This window comes from Tenrec ecaudatus, chromosome 11, assembly GCF_050624435.1.
Source record: "Tenrec ecaudatus isolate mTenEca1 chromosome 11, mTenEca1.hap1, whole genome shotgun sequence".
Classification (NCBI taxonomy): Eukaryota; Metazoa; Chordata; class Mammalia; order Afrosoricida; family Tenrecidae; genus Tenrec; species Tenrec ecaudatus.
Window position 1 is genome coordinate 84,927,037 of NC_134540.1, and position 4,818 is coordinate 84,931,854.

A 4,818-nucleotide genomic window follows, 5' to 3' on the forward strand; every position below is an offset into this window, starting at 1 on the left:
CCATGTTACAAATGCTTCATTCTACTGATCACTACATACTATTCATCGCATCCACATCTCGCACTTTGTTTGCCCATCCATCCTTTGATGGACATTTTGGGTATTCACCTTTTGGGTATGGTGAAATGTGCTGCTTTGAATATATTTGTACATATATTTTTGAAACTACCTCTTTTCTTAACTACCTCTTTTTTTAGTTTGGAGAGTATATACCTATATGAATTGCAGTGTCATAATTGGATAAAATTCATTAAAAGTTTGCAATATGCAGATGACAGCATTGCATGAAGTGAAAAGGATATTGATCACTTGCTGATGAATATGAAAGACTTTGATATAAATTATACCTCAAAATAAATACTAAAGAAAATCTCCTTTAAAAAAAAAAAAGTAGTGAACGGGGTAAAGTTTAGCCCGTCCATCACATCTCAGTTTGATGACCTCTTTTGGAGGCACTAAGGAGATACATAGCTCGCTGGACGTGAGACACATGCTCACTCCCTAGGAGACATTCCAGACATTCCTGCTGACAAGACACATGGAGCACAGGGAAAGAGGGAGCAGACTTCAACCCAATGCTCCAAGATGTGAATGCAACAAACTGGTGTGGAGTAGGACACCAGTGGAGAGGTCTGAGGGACCAACCCCAATCCCAACTACATGGACAGCTGCCCCTCCCCCCAGAAGAATTTATTTCAGAGGACAGCACTGAATCTGAAGCTCCCAGAGAGGGAAATGTCTTATCAGAGCACACAGGAGCAGATGAAGGGGTAGGAGGAGAGAGTGGAGCACATCCTGGCCCACCAGGCAGTGAGGACGATGTTCCCACTTAGAGCAGAGAGTCCACAGAGAGGACCACATGGCTGGCCCCACTATGAGACATGACGTCCCTCACTGACCCATAGCCCTATAGGGGGCAACACTGGAGAAACTGCGCCCAATCTGGTCCCACCACACTGAAGCAAAACACTAAGGGGGTGCAACAGAACAGCAAAGGAATGGAGCAGCGAGATCCCCAGGGAATGCCAAAGGTGGGCTTTGGGGCCAGGGTGTGGTACCCAGACTCACCTGGAAAACTCCCAAAGGTCAACAAACAGTCCTTGAACTAACTACAAGCTTTTCTTTCTTGTTGTATTTTGTTGTCACTGGCTTGTTGTTGTTTTATTGTATATTGTTGCTTGGTTTTGCTCTGTCTTGTTTTTGTGCACGTTATTATCTCCGCAGGTCTGCCTAAATATGATAGGATGGATGAACAATCTGGAGGAGAAAACAATGGGACCGACAGTTCCAGGGGGATGTGGGAGAGGAGGAGGTGGGGGGAAAGATAGTGGTCTTAACAAACCCAGGAACAAGAGAACAAGTGATCCAAATCGGTGGTGAGGAAGGTGTAGGAGGCCTGGTAGGGCGTGACCAAGGGGAATGTAACCAAGAGGAATTACTGAAACCCAAATGAAAATTGAGGTGTCAAAGGGATCAGGGATCAGGTATCATCAGAACAAAAAATCATATCATTGTGAATGAAGTGGGGAATGCGGAGTGGAGACCCAAAGTCCATCTGCAGGCCACTGGACATCCCCTTACTGAACATGATAGTGGGACAAGAGGAAAGTCAAGGGAAATAGAGGAAAGAGCTAGGAGGCAAAGGCCATTTATAGAGGTCTAAATAAAGGCATGTACATATGTAAATATATTTATATATGAGGATGGGGAAATAGATTTATGTACATATATTTATAGGTTTAGTATTAAGGTAGCAGAGGGACATTGGGCATCCACTCAAGTACTCCCTCAATGCAAGAATATTTTATTCTACTAAATTGGCATTCTATGATGCTCACATTCCTGACACAATCGCTAAAGACAAAGCGGGTGAATAAACAAATGTGGTGAAGAAAGCTGATGGTGCCAGCTATCAAAAGATATAGCATCTAGAGTCTTAAAGGCTTGATGGTAAACAAGTGGCCATCTAGCTCAGAAGCAACAGAGCTCACATGGAAGAAGCACCCCAGCCTGTGGGATAACGAGCTGTCAATGGGATGAGGTATCAGGTATCATCAGAACAAAAAATCATATCATTGTGAATGAGGTGGGGAGTGCAGAGTGGAGACCCAAAGCCAATTTGTAGGCCTCTGGACATCCCCTTACAGAAGGGTCTCAGGGAGGAGACAAGTCAGTCAGGGTGCGATGTAGCAATGATGAAACATACAACTTTCCTCAGGTTCCTAATGCTTACCCCTCCTCCGCCCCCCCCCCCCACTGTCATCATCCCAATTCTACCTTATAAACCTGGCTAGACCAGAGGTTGTACACTGGTACAGATAGGAATTGGAAACACAGGGAATCCAGGGTGGATGATCCCCTCAGGACCAGTGATGTGAGCAGCGATGCTGGGAGGGCATAGAGAGGGTGGGTTGGAAATGGGGAACCGATTACAAGGATCTACATGTGACCTCCTCCCTGGGGGATGGACAACAGAAAAGTGGGTGAAGGGAGACGTTGGACAGGGCAAGATATGACAGAACAATAATTTATAAATTATCAAGGGCTCATGTGGGAGGGGATAAAATGAGGAGCTGATGCCAGGGGCTTAAGTGGAGAGCAAAAGTTTTGAGAATTATGAGGGCAATGAATGTACAAATGTGCTTTATACAATTGATGTATGTATGGATTGTGATAAGAGTTGCATGAGCCCCTAATAAAACAATTTTTAAAAAGACACATGGAGCTATACTCGTGCCCTGGAGCTGGAGGAGCCAGAGAAACCCTTGTCAGCACTGAGATGCTTTTGAAACCACTGGATCCACAAGACTTTGCACCCACTGGCCTGCGATCTTCGTGCATTCAGCATCACTGCATGTGTTTTGTGAGTCTGAAGAGGAATTTATAGACTGGTGTCAGACATATGGGCTAATATCAGGCTTATGGTGTTGATCTGGACTGCAGTGGGATGTTTTCTTTTTTATTTCTTTGAAAAGCCATTTTTAACTTTTAATTAAACCTCCACGTAGCTTCAAGCACCAGGACACAGGCCCCCCCAACCCCCTTCATCTTCTCCTCAGCTCTTCTGCTGAAGCATTTGGCCTTCACGATGACAGGTTGCTCTGGAAGCTTACCTTCCCCAGAACTCTGTAGTAGCCCGATCGCACCACATGGTGATGGGAGCAACTTCAGTCTTATTTTTGGCAGCATTGACCCTGGTCTACTCACTGACCAAGGTCCACAATTTATCGAAGTTCACAGTTGGGCAGAAGTTCTGGTTCCTCTTCAAGTGGTAATGTTGCATACCGATTTTTCCAAAGTCACCTGGATGGTATTTGTCCAAGTTGATCCTGTGATGATGCAAGCCACCAGCATTACCCCGGCCTCCTGGGTGCTTCCCGATGCGGCCGTGGCCGTGGCTCACATGGCCCCTAAGTTTCCAGGTCTTCCTCAGTCTGGAGGGCATGTCAGCGGCCGAGACGAAAGAACGGGATGTTTTTTTACTATACAATTGCTCTTTGATATAAAGCTATTTCTTACACGCATATGAGTCTCCCTAGATTTGTTTCTCTAGTCCACCCCGACTAACGCAAAGTCATTCAACAACCAAGGTATCACGGTACCTCCCTGTAAGCCAGCCACATCCTTGAGAGAGGTCCAAGGATCCCATGGTATCCTGTGTGGGCCATTTTTAAAATACAAGATGATGGTGACGATGTTGGTAAACGGTTAGGGGGTGGAATACAATCTCTCAACTTCTCCTTGCTCCAATGCGGTGGGGCTCAAGTTGAGTTCCAAGTGCAACTGTTAATGATGCCGAGTCTGAGGGCTAGGAACTTTGCAAATGGAAGTCCAGAATTGGAATCTCACCTCTGCCCCTTTTAGCTGGCTGACCTTGGGTAAATTACCTGGCTTCTCTAAGTCCTATTTGCCATTTCTCCTGAGTGCGCTGCAGCAGAAGCTGCGCCTGGCCCAGTCCCTGCCACACCGTGAGCGCCCCATTCAGGTGGCAGTCCCTGGACAGTTGATTCCACGGCTTGCGCTAGCTTCGTGTGTGCAGAACAGAACTGCTCAGATCGGCAGCCATGCCTTCGGAGGTGTCTCTGAGTGGCTTTGAATTGCCAACCTTTGGGGTTAGTGGTTGAGTGTTTTAAGCATTCGTACCACTAGGGGACCCCCCCAGAACCCAGTCCTGGAAGTGCTATCACCCCTTTAAAGCAGTAGGGTGTGGGTGTGAGTGTAAGGCTCACCCAGGGCAAAGGCAAGGCTTCTGTGGCTACTGGAAGCTGTGGGAAAGGAGCCCGCTGCTGCTGGGAGGCCAGGCTCCGGTGGGAGCAGCCAGGGCAGCCAGCGACTGGAAGCCTGTTCTGCTTCCCTGTGGTCAGAGGTTTACTGTTATCCACAGCTGATAAGGAAGAGTGGAAAACTCTGACTGTTCTTCTCCAACTTGCCTCAAAGCTATGCTGTTATCTCCCACTGACCCCCAGGCAGCAGCCCCCCAGAGCTCAGGCCCCCAGGGGCCTGGGAGCTGGGCTGCAGGCACAGGGAAGCTAGTTCGCAACCAGAACAAACTCATGCGATGTTCACATAAACTTAACAGCAACTGCCCCCCCCGCCCCCCCCCCCAACTCCCCGGCAGCACAGACAGAGCAGGGAGGAAGGAGCAGGTTAAGAGCTTGGCTTCTGGCAAAAATTCCCGGATTTTTCAGATTTCCAAGCCCATATGGAGGGAGGAAATCACAAAAGTCTTAGCATAAACTGCCCCCACCCCCAAAAAAATCAAACTCACTGACCTCAAGTCAATTCTGCCTCATGGAGCCCCTTCAGTGCAGGGTAGAA

General features: G+C 47.6%; 1 pseudogene; it reads right to left on the reverse strand.

Annotated features, from left to right (window-relative positions):
* Positions 1–2,260: 2,260 nt before the first annotated feature.
* LOC142460802 (large ribosomal subunit protein uL15 pseudogene) lies at positions 2,261–4,528 on the reverse strand (annotated as a pseudogene).
* Between the last annotated feature and the right edge of the window lie 290 nt (positions 4,529–4,818).